Source organism: Pogona vitticeps, chromosome 1 (genome assembly GCF_051106095.1).
Source record: "Pogona vitticeps strain Pit_001003342236 chromosome 1, PviZW2.1, whole genome shotgun sequence".
NCBI lineage: Eukaryota > Metazoa > Chordata > Lepidosauria > Squamata > Agamidae > Pogona > Pogona vitticeps.
In genome coordinates this window covers 64691575-64708268 of record NC_135783.1, presented here as the reverse complement: position 1 = coordinate 64708268, position 16694 = coordinate 64691575, and the positions used below count along the sequence as shown (strand labels likewise).

General features: G+C 40.2%; 1 protein-coding gene across 3 annotated transcripts in view; it reads right to left on the bottom strand.

Moving 5' to 3' along the window:
• Window positions 1-16694, bottom strand: part of RPS6KA2 (ribosomal protein S6 kinase A2) — a 279999-nt gene that overhangs the window by 101071 nt on the left and 162234 nt on the right. The window lies entirely within an intron of this gene.

The window sequence follows — 16694 nt, the reverse complement described above, 5'->3', positions numbered from 1 at the left end:
GCTGAGAGAGAAAAACTGACCCAAGGTCATTCAATGACCTTCATGACACAGTGGAGTCTGGATCTCCCATCTCCAGGTTAACACTGCAATTACCACATCATTTTAAAAAAAAGGAGAGAGCTGTGTGCAGTTATTCACTTCCCACAGGTCATTATGAAGACAAAAGTCACTGGCTGTTTCCTGGAGGTATAGCTGCCATGAACTCTAATTTCCCATATGAGCAAAGTGATGCTCAAGGTGTCACAACAAGAGCTTTTACTCTGTATGGAGTAAGTAATGCCTAGCATTCAAACTGGATTCCAAAAAGGAAGAGGCACTAGGGATCATGTTGCAAACATACACCAGCAATTGAGCACACCAAATAATTTCAGAAGAAGAACCCATGTTGTATAGACTGCAACAAAGGAATCAGATAAGATCGTCAAATGTAAAGACATGTTATTTATTTATTTATTTATTTATTTATTTATTTATTTATTTATTTATTTATTTATTTATTTATTTATTTATTTATTTATTTATTCTATTTATACCCTGCCTATCTGGTCAAACAACCACTCTAGGCTGTTATTGAACAGCAAGACCAAGATCATCCACATTATTGTATTTCCAATTACTATATGGATGTGAAAGTTGGACAATGAAAAACGCTGACAAGAAAAGAATTGTTTCCTTTGAAACATGGTTTTGGAGGTGAGCTTTATGGATATCTGGATAACTAGGAAAACAAACAAGTGGGTCCTGGATCAATTCAAGCCTCAACTCTTTGAAGACAAAAATGAAGAAACTTAGGCTGTTGTACTTTGTGAACATCATGAGAAAACAAGATTCACTAGGAAAAAATAATGCTAGGAAAAGCTGAAGGCAGTGAGAAAACATAAAGACCAAATAGGAGGTGGACTGAATTGTTAAAGAAAGCAGCAGACCCTAATTTAAAAAGCGGAGCACAGTTTTAAGGATAGGACATTTTGGAAGTTGCTCTTTCATGAGATTGCTGTAAGTTCCAGGCAACTAGATGGCACATGACCACAACATATTCACACACCTTACTGGTGCTCATAAACGTAATGCGTTGAGTGAAAACACAGCAAAACTAAACCAAACTAAACCACTGGCATAGTAAAGCAGAGGGAAAAGCTACAAGCTTATTTAGCTGGACTGACCTGATGACATAATTTCAGTGAGAAAGGTCTAAAGGAAAATGGGCTGAGGATCTCTAACCAGACCTTTCCTTCACATCTTTAACTGGCATGTCCAATAAGTGGTATGATAAAATGATTGTTATCTGGATGTGCTGTCTAAAAGCCTGTCAGCAGAAGCCTGTTAACTTATATCTTTTACTTTCCCATTATTAAAAAAAAAAAAAAATGGTGAGTGGCAGGTTCTTTTCTTCTTCTTGTGCAGCTCAAAATACATTTTTCAGCAAATGTGTCCAAACCCTCCATTTTCACTTGGGAAAAAAAGCATGCATCAAGAAAACGTGTCAGAAAGCTTGCCTATTAGGAAAACTACATCCAAGAAATATACACATCTGCACTGGGGAATGATAAACAACATCTCTCAAATTGATACAAAAGGATGAGAAGAAAATAAATAGACCAGTTCAATTATTTAAACATGCTTTGAAACCATAATTTATTCTGTGTGGCTGTTTTTTAAATTCACATTGTTAGCCACTTGGGTCCCACAGAGGAAAAAGTGGGATTATTATTATTTATTTAAAATATTTTTATCCTGCCTTTCTCTTTAAAAAGAACTCAAGCCAGCTTACATAATTAAAAAGACAATCTTTAAAAGGTTAAAAACAACAGGTATACAAATATTTTAAAAATAAACTAGTATTTCTTTAAAACTGTAATTAAATCCATACTAAAACACATTTAAAACAACAAAACACAACAATCCATTAAAAAAAACTCTCTCAGAACACCAGTTATTAAGGGAAAGCCTGCCTGAAGAGAAAGATCTTTGCCTGCTTTGCATTTCACCCAGTTTTTACTGGGCATGTAGTTATGGCCCAGGTACTTCTAATTTATTCAGAATTGCTTTGCACACCACTTGTATCCCATTCTTTAAAAGCAAGGGAGACACACACACAAGGAAGCACAGAAAGACTAACTGATTGGTTAAAAGGATGCTAGCTACCGCTTCTGATCATTAAAAAACTATGGAATAAAGCAAGAGCTACCACTATTTTAAACAAACACCATTATTTATTGACATTTTATCCATGTTGAAAGTATTAGTTTGCAGTTTTGCTTAATCTGCACAAAAATCATTCAGTTCTTATTCACTTCTCTTGGCAAGAGTTACCACAACTTTTGGCACTATCTCATAAGGCAGGAAGAAACATTTTAGCTGAGTTATCAGACAACTGTGAGGTGGAGGAATCTATTCTAAGGATCATTAACAATCAATGGTAGTTGGTGCCCAGTGTGGTCAGTGAGGCAAAATGGATAGTAACCAACAGTTGGTGGAACCAGGGGTGACAGCAGGATGGCTTGTGGGATGGGTGGGTGTGCCTTACCCCAGAATTTCTGAGGCAGTTACCTCAGCTTCTGAGGCAAATGTGTATTTTCTCTCACACAAATGTACACACACACACACACACACACACACACACAGAGAGAAGCAAGCACACCCACCACTTACATTTATTCTACAACTTAAGTAAGAAGCAGAAATATACAACTTGACCTGAGATAACTAATATTCATCTGCTAGTCCTTCCCTTGAGAGCCTTCCCTTTGTGCGTTTCTCTCTCTCTCTCTCTCTCTTTCACACTCACACTCACACTCACTCACTCTCTCTCTCTCTCTCTCTCTCTCACACACACACACACACACACACACACACACACACACACACACACACACACACACACACACACACACACACACACACACACACAAGGTGTCCTGATCCCATTTCTCTGGTAATCCTCTTTGAATTCTATGGTTTTTATATATCAGGACATAATACTCATTTGGTCCTTAGCAGGTCTGAAAATTAGGTAAAGACACATTCAGAGGAACAACAACACATGACACATTATACCATGTCATGATTTATGTAACAAAAATAAAGCCAAGATGGAGGACTCAAGTGTGAAAAACCAAGTACACCCTTACTGCTTAACATAGGAATTAAGAAGCTAAACAGCAGCCAGATGCTGCTAACCAAATTTCCTTGAGGATCATTAGGAAGTGTGACCACCTACATAGAAGCCGAAGTTTTAACACTTTTCTGATCTGGAGCATTCAGGTGTGTGTTAACACAATGCCAAGGTGGAAACACATCAATTATCGTAGAGAAACAATTGTTGCTGCCCATCAATCTGGGAAGGGTTATAAGGCCAATTTAAAGTCTATCATTCTACCGTGAGGAGGGTTGTTCACAAATGGAAAACATTCAATACAGTTGCCAATCTCACCAGTAGTGGACATCCAAGAGAATTCACGCCAAGGTCAGACCATGCAATGCTAAAAGAAATTGCAAAAACCCCAAGAGTTATACTGTATCTCAGACTCTACAGGCCTCAGTTAGCATGTGAAGTATATTAACATTCATGACAATACTATTAGAAAGACTAGTATGGTTTGTTTGGAAAGAGAAAGTGTCTTCTCTTTAAAAAGAGCATGGCAGCACAACATAGGTTTGTGAAGTTGCATCTGGACAAATCACAAAACTTCTGAAACAATGTCCTTTGGACATAAAAGCCCAAAGTAGAGATGTTTGGCCATAATGCACAGCTCCACATTTGGAAAAACCAAACACAATATATCAGCACAAACACTTCATACAAGCTGTCAAGCACAGTGGTGGAGGGGTGATGCTTTGGGCTTGTTTTGCAGCTACAGGACCTGGGCACCTTGCAGTCATTGAGTTGACCATGAACTCCCATGTATACCAAAGTATTTTAGAGTCAAATATGAAGCCATCTGTCTGACAGCTAATGCTTGGCCAAAATCGGGTCATGCAGCAGGACAGTGATCCCAAGCACACCAGGAAAACTACATCAGACTGGCTGAAAAAGAAAAGAATCAAAGTGTTGCAATGGCCCATTCAAAGTCCAGACCTAAACCTGATTGAAATGCTGTTGCAGAATCTTAAGAGAGCTGTGCATCAACAAACTGAAGCAATGTTGTAAAGAAGAGTGGGCCAAAAGATTTTTCCCCCTATTAGTTCTGAACTATGCTAATATTTTATTCACACAACCTCCCGTGCACATACAAACCTGTGGATCCCAAGGATTTGGGAACTTGAAAGCGTGAGAAACTCAAAATTTGGAATAGACCCCCTTTTAAGACAGCTAGTTCCATTTTAAGCATGAGGCACCAACCTACACAGTTTCGGAGAAACATGTACAGTACAAATAGGCCTCAGGGTCACTTTAAAGAGCACCTGACAAGCATTTTTCAGCAACATCTACACCTAGAAAGTTGTAGTAAAGTCCAGGGCAATGTTTCCTGGTTCAGGGTCCTTGTGATACAATCAGTCCTGGAGTCTTGGGGGAGGGGAGGTTGTTCTCCTTGCAGTGTGGTGTGATTTCCTTTACTTTTTTACTTTACTTTTTTAATTTATTTAGACTCATACTCCGCCCCTCTAGACAAAGTCTACTCTACTTTAAAATATTCAACAATAGCTGAGATAAGAAGGAGCAGATATTCACCCAAGCAGAGCTGGTCCCTGAAACAGCATCTGAAGAGGGCAATTTGGAACAGTCCTCTCCACCTGCGCCCAATAACAAAGGTCCCTCAAGATGAAGTTTGGACAAGTAGCTGCTAAAAGGGAACGTGGGTGTTTGTGTGTGACTAAACAGAAGCTGCAAAACTGCCTTTATCAGCAACTGCCAAGAAACAGTGACTGCTATGACCTGAATTCCAGTGAATTTGAGCAATCAAGAGCCATGAGAGGCCACAAGACAATCACTTCCAACTGCTTTTAAGTTGGTATAAGGGCAGAAAGAGAGTGAGTGAACACAAGGTCATTTTACAGAAGGTTAAAAGTTTGCCTTCAGAAAACACTTGAGCACAGAAAGCCAAATCTTCAGGCCTTACAAGCATTTTAGACTGAAGCTTAAATACTCCAGTAGATTATAGATTCCCTCAGCCTGTTTACGACAGCACAGGTTGATTAACGCAGTTGTTTTTTCTGAAGCCCGTTTGCTAATTGCTGTAACCCAGTCATTGCGTCAAATATTGGGATTTATAATATTCCACTACAAACTGATACAAAATATCTTGCATAATAAGCACTCATTTAGCAGATTCTCTTTTCTGAATTTATTGATTAAAATAGTCAATAAGCAGAAGACTTATGAAACTGGATTTGACCTGAAAGATCCCCAGCCTCCCCCATCTTGACACTTCTGTTGAGATAGTTTCATTAAAAAAGAAACATTAAATACAGTACATTCTGCAGCTTATCAGATCTTCACTATCCCAAAAGTGTACTTTTTTTTATTTGTAAGCTAAAAAGAAAAGGAGAAAAGAATGGAAAAGCAGGATGAGTTGTGACGGAGGACAGAAACAAACCTATTTCATAGTAACAGTAGTGAGAGTCATTCAGTCACATAGGCTAAGAATATAAGTAAATGTTAAGTGTTCCTTAAGTTCAAGAGTCCAACAGGAAGTGATGACTATACGGTATACATTCAAATGTGCACTGTGCAGTAAGTCAAAGTGCACAATATCCTAAACTGGCCAAGTTATTTTGTCTTCTGAGGCTGAAACTCCACTTCTCTTCCTTCCTTTCAGTAAACACATGCTTATAATGGTTTGGTGTCTTTCCATGACAAACTCAAGTATATTGCCTGACAAGGTTCACTCTGCCTATTGGAAAAGCTGGCTCTGACTTTCTTTGCTACTTGTAAGACCTATGTACAGCACTTCTTATTATGTGTTGTGAGGTCAGGGAGTCTGATGCCTGAATCTTTCCTTAAGAACCTTACAGACATCTAAGGAAAAAATGATAAGTCTATGTTCATCACAGCTGGCATTTATCCCAAAAAAAGCTTAATCCCAGAACAAAATCAGACAATTATTTCCAATCATATCAACACTCTTCTATCAAGGTATAGGTCTTTTTCATTGCTGCAATGATTCCAGGCAACGTCAGCTTGTCTTATTCCACAAGCTTTATTTTATCTGCATTGCTTCTACATATCATACCATAAAAATACTTTAAAAACTCAATATGTACTGAAAACATTCTTACAGCTACAGAGAACCTAGCATAAATGCTTAAAAATATATGAACATATGAAAACTAAACTTAAGTTGCAGGCAAATACTTCAGAATTCAATCCAAAGCCTAAAACTACAATAAAAATACCAAAAAGAATGTTTTAGTTACATTCTAAGAATGCAAGAACTTTCAGCCTAAAAAGGCACATTGAAAAAGCCAAGAATGCAACTCTAAAATACCAAAGTTCTTAAAAATAAAAATGTATTAAAGAAAATGACTTTCTTAGCCTCTAAGCATATTAACAACACAGATAAAAAATATTTCTAAATGCTCATCCAGCCAAACCAGAATGAATCCATGGAGGAAAATCAATGTTGTCCTTGTACGATGTCTTTACTGCTATATGATTGTTGCTGGTATCCAGTGTGTGTGGCATGGTGTGTTGTCTTACTGTGTCGATGCGTTGAATCTTGCTGTGTGTATGCATCTCTATATTTATAGTTCTCTCATATGCCACACCTCCCTCCAATCTATCAACAATGTACTTTACAGAGCCTTCAAGTCATAGGGGTTCAACTTACCAACCAAAATTTTGTAATAAGAATCTCTACGTATTGTTTTTGCATCTCCTGTAACTTCAAGGGTTTGTAATTCAGAATCTGTCAGGCTGCTACTATGATGATAAACATCTTTATTATGACTATTATTTTGCAAAGCCTGGAGGAATAAAGGTATACTAAATAAAAGATTGAGTACACCAAGGTACTATACAATCCAAGTACTGTAGTTAGAGAAAGTGCAAATTATAGGATGTGAAAATGCCGTTTCTGATCATATGAACACACTGCAACACAGGTACACCATGGTAAAGAGGGGGTGTATTTTCCAGGCCAAGAACTGTACAATGACCTTCCTTCCAAACTTGGCTGGAAAGTTAATTACAGTAGGAACCCCTGCACTCCATTCATTGGATCAGTATCCGCTGATTCAGTCATCCAATGGCTAAACATACTAAATTAAAAAATAGGCATAGGCATAGGCATCCTTCAGTCTCGAGAGACTATGGTAACATGCTCTGAATCGAGGAGTGTCCTCTCCAGAACATGAAGCCCGGGTAAGGTAATATGGAGGATAGGCTGTTACCCAAGCAGCAGATCCCCCCTCTCCACATTGCTGAAATGGTCCAATGGAAAGGCAAGAGCCAATACAACTGGTTCCAGCAATGTCGCAGGAGTTGGCAGAACGACACATGCTGCCTTCGGGACTCCAGCTCCGGAGTTTGCCTCGAGGTTAACTCCTGAAGCCTTCCTGAAGCCTTTTCCATGAGTGGATATAGCCACAAGGCAGTGGAGGTTTGAAATCGGAGGTTTCCTTCTCCTAGAAAAATAACTTTGCAGTGCCAGCTTACTGTTCATCTAGATTGGTCTGCAGCATTTGAGGAGCAATAAATAGTTATCAAGAAATTCAGGGCTAATTGCTGTATGTAAGTTTGGATAATATATTTTGTACAACTGTGTGTTTTTTGTTTTGTTTTTTGTTTTTTTTTGTTTTTTTTACTCAGTCATTTGAACTGAAGACCTGAAGCTTGAACAATTCTGTTGATGTTCCTCTTGATAAAAGATTTAGCAGCCACAATCTCTCTGTTACTAGCTTTCTCATTATGCTATAAACATATTGTTAGAATTAAAAAATAAAAACAGAAATATCTATGTATTTCCAGGGTGTATTTATCAGAACCATCCACTAGAGGGGGAGATGCAATGTATAATGCTTGATACTTCCACATTTTTTCAGCATCCATCAAGGTGGAGGGGGGGTCTTGGAACTGACCTCCCATGAACACTGTGGTTCTACAGCATTTCACAGTGTCTTATAGTGAACTGCTGCTCAAACCTCTTTTCAAATCACTTTCATTTTCATCCCCCTTAAATGTTTTAACACTCTATACATATATAATTTCACATCTTGACAATGCGAGAGAGCACCATATTCGAAGATGCAATGAAATATTTTATGGCAAAATCATCAGTCAAAAGTGCCTCAGGTTAAAACTACCACAGAGAAAAGGCCAGAGGAAAGCCAGAGAGGAACCTGATTTGAATAACCCAATTTCCTCTGAAACATAAAACCTCTTGTGATCAATGTAGTTCATGTTCATTTACAGTAAGTGTGTTTGTCCTTGTCAATTAAGTCAGCCAAGGTGCTCCTATGTTATGGCATGTAGCTCTTTGTGTTGAATCTCTGTGAGGATGAAGCAATTCATTTAGTTTCTTTAGTTCCATTGTTGCACTGAAAAATACATTACAGCAAATCATTATCTAAATAAAGCATTCTCTATAATGGGCAAATTTGGTCAAGATCAACAGCAAATGAATACACCAAGGGAGAATAAATAATTAGTTTTGAAGAGGAAGAAGTTCATGAAGGAGACCTTACAAAACAAGCAAGCAAGCAAAAAAAAAACCAAAAAAAAACCTGCTGGATGAAAATGAAAGCTCACTGTGTCAACTACCCATAATTTTTTTTCCAATCACAGCATCATATTATTTGCTGTCAAATAAAAAACAATGATAACAAAAATATAACATTAGGTATGGGTATGGTTGCCAGGCCTCAGGCAACAGCTGAAGTGTTGAGAAACCAGTATGCTTTTCTTGGTCTCCAGACTGAGAGAAATATCTAAGGATGAGAGAAGGAAAATGTTTGATTTTTTTTTAACATGAAGTGTTTTTAAATTATAAACATTTATCTACATCCATTTCCAGTTAAGACCAGCTCTGACTATGGTGGTTGTACTGTGTAATATATTTTCATAGTATAGTACACTAGAAAGTCAGGAGTAAGTGGAGGGATCTGCAGAAAGGGCCACTGTACACATTTGTGCCTTCTAAAGCAAGGCAGAGAGTGGGGTGTCATTTGCCAGTTTCTAAGATCAGCTGGCCCAATAGCAGTTAAACCTTTCCCAAAAGTTGCCTGTCATGCCTCCGTTATCAATCACAAGCATCTAACCCACTGACATCACAAGGAAATACATCCTATGTTTTGATTATGAAATCTATGCGAATGGGATCCTGCTCGCTTGGCAATTTGGACAGGAGACATCTCAGGTATAAGACTGTGGCTAAATTTGACCCTGAGATCACCTGTCAGAGAGCTGTAAAGCTTGCACACCTGGCAATAGCAAGTTATGAATCAAGCAGAGGGAAAAGCACTAGCATTTATTGAACTGCTCACAACAGGCCATTTGGCCAATCTAGTTGCTGACCAGTACACCTCTGTCCCTTTTTCAAAAAACTTAATCACTATCATACTGCTGAAGTGGAAGGGATTTTATTAATCTTTGAGTGCAGCCCTTGTGAAGGAAGCATAATGGTAGACTGAATTCCAACCCTTTGGCCCCACAGACAGATAACTAAACCACTGAGCTATCCAGCAGTTCTTGCATGGGATGCCAATTTGAATCAAAGAAGCACACATTACATCTCTTTAATAGCAGTGAAGGCAGGTGCTTATTAGATAAGGTTTGTTGATGGCAGCACTTGTGGAGGGGAAAATGTAAAATATATGCCACACTGACAGATTTAAAATGAGAACTGGGTGTCACTGTCTGCTGCAGCTAATCAACATGATGAAAAACAAGTGGGGCAATAATTATCCTCTCTAAATCACCCAGACCTGTCTATCACCTCTTCTGCAAATATGAAGAGTTGCTAGTCTTGTATTTCCTGATATTTAGCAACGAAATGAAAGACAACATTTGTGTGAAAAATTAAAGTTTTGTTGGGAGTTGAGCAGAGAAGAGGAAACTTGTTAACTTTATGAGCTTCGGGTTAAGTTATACATGGTATTAGATAATGTCTACCAGGGATGTGGATATCATTGCATCTTATACATTTACCATCCTTCCCCTCTAAGAACCAAGGTGCACACACATACACACATGCACATTTACCATCCTTTCCTTATAAGAACAAAGGTGCACACACACAGAGATGCATGCATGCACACACACATGTGTGCCGTGCACGCGTGCACACACACACACACAGAGCGAGAGAGAAGCAGTAGCTGATTGTAAAAATGTCAAACAACATATCTGATGGTTCTGAAGAATCTGCTTAAAAACTGTTGATATGCTGTCACCAGAAGATATTTTCCCTCTGAAATGGTGAGGAGAAAAGTTTTGCAATCCTTCATTAGAGGAGAGCAGGAAAGATTTACATCGCTGAACATCTACACCCCCAAGTACTAACTGGAATCTTACATAAGACAGAAAATCTGTGGTATTTAACACAGAAAAACACGGCCCTTCCCCACAGAAAAGAGGAGCTGGTCAGGTGGGGGGAGCAGGTCAACTTTCTTTTGCCCCTGTTCCCCAGATAGGAAACATTGCAGGAAACTTGACCCCATCAAAAAGCAAAATATGAGAGGAAGAAACATTTTTAGCTGGTGCTTGTTACGAGAGAAGACGAGATAGTTGGACAGCGTCATCGAAGCTACCAACATGAATTTGACCTAACTCCGGGAAGCAGTGAAAGACAGGAGGGTCTGGCATGCTCTGGTCCATGGGGTCACAAAGAGTCGGACACGACTTAACAACTAAACAACAACAACAAAAATGTTACATCCCTGTTGCTGATTTCCATCTTTTTTAAATGTCTTCTTGCCCTCTTTAAATGCTATAGCAACAATTCGGAGGGGAGTAAGCAGACTCTTAAGGGAAGCCTGATATAGCCCTAAGGGACCTCTATTCCTAACTTCCTAAACTAGAGCAGGGTACCACACATAAGCAGCCCATAGCCCAAAGATTAAAGGTGCTTCATTCCAAAATCAGGCAATGAACACCCTCCAGCCCACAAGCCACCCCAGCCCCCTGCTGGCTTTGTTCTGTCTCTCTTAGGAACACCTCAGACCCATATTTTACCAATTCCTATAACTTTCAGCAGTGGCACAGCATGGGGGACCCTGGCGGGGGGGTTTGCCCCGGGTGCAAAATTCTTAGGGGTGTGCAGGTTGCCCTGCCTGGCATACTCCCACAGCCACTCCTCGCACTCCTTTTCCCCCTCCTGCCATTCCAAGTCTGACCCATTGGGGCGACAGGCCCACCACTACTGCCAGTATGGACCTTAAGTGGCTCAGCAGCCACTTCATGGCACCACCCCAGGAGCTTCTCCTGCCCTGTGACTCAACTATACGTTGGGTCACAGAGCTGGCATGTGACCTGCACCCTGCAATACTTGCCTTGCCCCAGGTGCTAGCAACCTATGCTACACCAGTACTCCCTGGCACAGCCCACTGTCCAATGGACATCCATAGGAGAATACCTATACAGTGGTGCCTCACTAGATGATGATAATCCATTCCAATGAAATCGGTGTTTAGCGAAATCATTGTCTAGCGAAAAGCATTTCCCCATTGGAATGCATTGAAACCTGTTTAATGTGTTCCAATGGGGAAGAATCGTCATTGTCTAGTGAAGATCGGCCATAGAAAAGCCGCTTTGTGAACCACCGATCAGCTGTTTAAATCGCTGTCTTGCGAGGCTTAGGTCCCGAAAACACCTGCTTTAAGAGCGTGGAGGGAGTTGTCAAAATTGTCGTCTAGTGAAAATCGGTTTGCAAAGCAGGGACCAAACATTGTCCAGCGAAATTCCCCCATAGGAATCACTGTTTTGCGAATCACTATAGCGATCGCAAAAAGTCAATGTCTAGCGAAAAAACTGTCAAGCGGGGTAACTGTCTAGCAAACACACTTTTTTTCAGGAACAAGCAAGTGATGAATGTAGTAGAGTTTAACTCTAGTATAAGCTTTGCCTTAAACAGTAGCTACATCTGTTTATACCATGGATGTACAGCTCTGTGATTCTTAGATAACTAATAGCCTCCCAGACTTAAGCTTCTTAATTAAAATTAACACTAAGCTCTTAAATAACAAACAACAAAAGACTGAGTACTGTACCATCAACAATCATGGTTTAGGCAAGAGAAATACTAAGGAAGCACCTGAAAAGAGGGTGGCAATTGAAAGTTTCTTGCTCAAATTCACATTGAACAAAAGGTTTGTTTCCTGTCTTACTGAGACTCGTTTATAGATTTGCAGAAAATGACATATGAGAGATGCAAAGATGAAACACCTTCCTAAGTTTATATAAGACGAAACATAAATATGTTTTGAGAGCTATTTCTTATCTCAAGGCCACACACTACAAAGTTCGTACTGAAGCATCTATCCCGTGGCATAGCATGGGTTGCCAGCACCCAGGACAAGGCAACTATTGTGGCCCCCTAACCTGTAAAATGGGCATGTAGCCAAAATGAATACACTGTATTAAAAACCTTTTAACTGCATTATGCGGTGACAGACACAAATGTAAATGTAGCCAAAATAAATATTAAAAATGATTGGATTTAAAAATGATTTAAAATTCTAAAGGGACATTTTGAGATCCCTCTCTCTCTCTCCACCCGAAAACCAATTTTATTCAAAACTGCAACACACACACACCCCTCATCTGGAGAAAAACGAATCTTCGCCACTATCCCACAGTTTGTCTCAATTAAGAATACAATCACTGAATCAATGTCTGAATGACAAATCAACACTTATGTAAGTCCCACTAAATCAGTGGCCCTACTCTACTGAGGAATCTAAAACTCAGAGAGCTCCCCTTCCCAGAGCCACGTTAGTCTCACTGGCAGAACAAGGAGGGACGCAGATGATGCCACAAGCCTCCTAAAGAAGGCTTGGAAGGTGGTGTCACAAAAGGAAGCCGCACCACTCCCCCACCTAACTGGTGGGTGTGGGTGTCTTTTTCTCTTTCTCTGCCCACCAGCAGCTTAGGTGAAAGGGCTCCACCACTCTTGCTGGTCATTTGGAAGCTGACCGGAGAGCAAGGTGGGCGAGAGAGGAGACTCCTGCCACCCGTAGTCACTATGGGAAGCCAGCAGCTCCTCTTGTGTAGCCCAGCCTTCCTGCCCTGTTACCAGGCTCCTGCTGCCTGGGAGCTGGAAAACTGGGGCTCAGCAGCCAGTGCTTTTTCTCTCTCAGGTGCACCCTTCTTGCTGAGCCCCTGCCAGTCGTACTGCCTTCACTCACCTCTGGGCTCATTCAATTTCCTGCCTGCCCTCCTTTTCCTGCCCAGAGATGGGATGGTGGGGCTGCTCAATGGGCAGTTCTCATCAGTGGCATAGTGCGGGTTTTTATTATTTATTTATTATTACTTTTTTTTTCTTTTGAATTTTTGCTCCCCTAAGAAGTTCGCCTCCAGGGCAACCGCCACTGTGGCCCTGTCCACACTATGCCCCTGCATGAATCTCATTTCATATTTCCAGGTATTTACTGTTCCTAAATACAGGTATTCCATCTACCACTTCCCTGTTAGTTGAACAACACAATCCATGAGTTTTTGGTGAAAAGGGGACAAAGCAGCCAGCAGCACGTTGTGCTGTATCCAAAGGGACTTCAGGATGAACCCCATATCAATGTTTACTCTAGCAAATTAGTGTAATAAGAGGATGCCATAGATTTCTGGGTGTAGCAGGTGAACAGAGTCTGACTTTCAAAGGATGAGAGATCCATCATGTATTGCCAGATTATAGACCATACCAAAGTAGTAGCAGCAAAACTTGGAAATGTTGCTTTCAACATCAGGAGTTGGCTAGTATATTGACCGGGAGGATGATGTGGAAGGAAAGAAGAGGAAAGGAACAGAAAAGTACATGTATTTCTATGCAAAATTGTATGCTTAATTGCTCTCTGAGCTATGATATTTCTAGGAAAAGAATTTTCACTCACACCTTGAACCTACTCAAGTTGCCATAAATGTGTGTTGCCAGAAATACTGCTGGCCATATTTCTGAGAAAAAAAAACAAGTATAGTATGCAGCCACAAGGCAGCAAGCAGTGAAGACAAGTTCAAAAAGATGTGAAAGACTGTCACCACCTTTAAGGCTCAAACTCACTATTTAGAGTATCTCTATGCATTTGAAAAAAGAAATCCGTCATTCCAAAATATTGCATGAATAACATAAGTGGTGGCTCAGTTACACAACGTGTTGGTCTCTGAAATAAGTCATAGAAATGGTACTGCATTGCCAACACCCACCTCTGCTGGACCCAACACATGGACAAGCCCTGACTTTTGCAGAAGAACAATTCCTGCTAAAGGACCTGTTCACAGCTGTGGAATGACTCAGAAAGCCAACAGAACAAAGCTGCCCCCTCTCTCTTCTCTCCTTGGTGAAGCAGCATAAAATATTGTACCCTTTTGAACTTTTCTAAAAGCAGATAGGTTCCTGAAGGGACATGGTGAGTAAATCAAGGCAGAGAATACTTAACACTGATGGAGTGAATAATAATAGACAAATTCATATGGTGCTGCATTCTATACAGCACTTGTGCACAGTGCTTGTATGTAGAATATACACAGAAAAGCCAGACTAGATTCAGATGGAGTGAAAATTGGTGGAAGAAAATCAATAATTTAAGATATACAATTGACACCATCTTATTGGCACAAAGCAGCAATGACTTGAAATGGCTTTCAATGAAAATGAAAGAAAGGGCCAAAGCAGGACTGCAGCTTAAAATTAAGAAGATAAAAATCACTACTACAGAAGAATTACATAACTTTAACATTGACAATGAAGAAACTGAAAAAGCTAGAGGTTCTGTATGTCTTGGTTCAGTCATGAATCCAAACGGAGACTGCAGCCAAACATCAAAAGAAGACTGAGAGTAGGAAGGATAGGAATGAAGGAATTAGAAAAAAAATCATTAAGTGTAAGGATGTGTCACTGGGGTCCAAGAGCAAAATCATCTGTACTCTTGTATTTCCAGTCACAATGTGTGAATATGAAAGTTGGACAATAAAGAAAGCCAACAGGGAAAAAAAAATGATTCGTTTGAAATGTGGTACTGGAGGAGAGTTTTGTGGACTGCCAGAAAGAAAAACAAGCGCATCTCAGAGCAAATCAAGCCTGAATTATTTCGAGAGGCAAACATGATAAAACTGAGGCTGCCCTAATTTGGGCACATCTTGAGAAGGCAAAATTCTCTGGAAAAGACAAGAACACTGGGAAAGGTTGAAGGCACCAGGAAAAGAGGAAGTATGAAATAAATTGACTCCCTAAAGGAACGACAGGTGTTAGTGCAAGAGCTGAACAGAGCAGATAAGGATTGAACATTTTGGAGATTTCGAAGGCTTTCACGGCTGGGATCCAATGGTGGTTGTACGTTTTTCAGGCTGTTTGGCCGTGTTCTAAAGGTTTTTCTTCCCAACGTTTCGCCAATCTCTGTGGCTGGCATCTTCAGAGGACAGAGGTCAGAACTCTGTCTGTGCTCTGGTGCAGTTTGTGGGATAGTTGAGTATTTATAGCCATGGGATCAGCTTTCTTAGATGTCATGGTCATATGCAAACCTCACCTCCTATTGGGACACAAGGTCTACAGAAAACCAACCCACACAGACTGGTACCTACACAAGAACTCCAGCCACCACCCATGACAAAAAAGAGGCACAGTCAAAACACTGGTAGACCATGCAAATCAGAACTGTGAAGCTCAATTTCTCAGCACTGAACTCAACCATCTGAATTGGGCCCTACCAGCAAATGGTTATTCCAAGAATGAAATCACAAGAGCCAGCAAACTAAGAAAACAACACAGAACTGAAGAGCAAAAACAGCTAACCACACATAAACTATTTCTGCCATACATCAAAGGGGTCACGGACCGCATGGGGAAACTTTTGAAAAAATACAACATACAAATAGTATTCAGGCCCACCACAAATATACCACAAATGTTATGGTCAGCAAAGGACAAAAGAGACCTCCTCACCACTGCTGGAGTATATCGGATGCCTTGCAGTTGGGCCAGGTATATATTGGAACCATAAAAAGTAGCATCCACACCAGAAACAGAACATGAGAGACACTACAGACTAAAACAACGAAAAAAAAATGGCAGTAGCTGAACATGCCCTGAAACAAGTTGGACATGAAATTCTATTTCAAAAGACAGAAGTACTGGACAACACCAGCAATCATTAAGTTGGACTGCACAGGGAAGCCATTAAAATCCACAAACACCAGCAGAACTTCGAGAAAAAAGAAGAAAATATAAACTCAACAAAAACTGGCTCCCAGCACTGAAAAATACAGCCCACAAAACGTCAACAAATTCTACCCAGCTACAAGGACTGGTGATCACTGCACACAAAAGAGCATCTAATGACACCCATCAATCACAGTGACAGATCATCTCTCCCCCTTGTCATGACAATACACCCACAACAAAACCATGCTGATCACCATAATCACCCAATCTCCTGAAAAGGACAAAAGCTGATCCCACAGCTATAAATACTCAACTATCCCACAAACTGCACTAGAGCACAGACAGATTTCTGACTCCTGTCCTCTGAAGATGCCGGCCACAGAGATTGGCAAAACCTTAGGAAGAAAAACCTTAAGAACACGATCAAACAGCCTGAAAAACCTATAA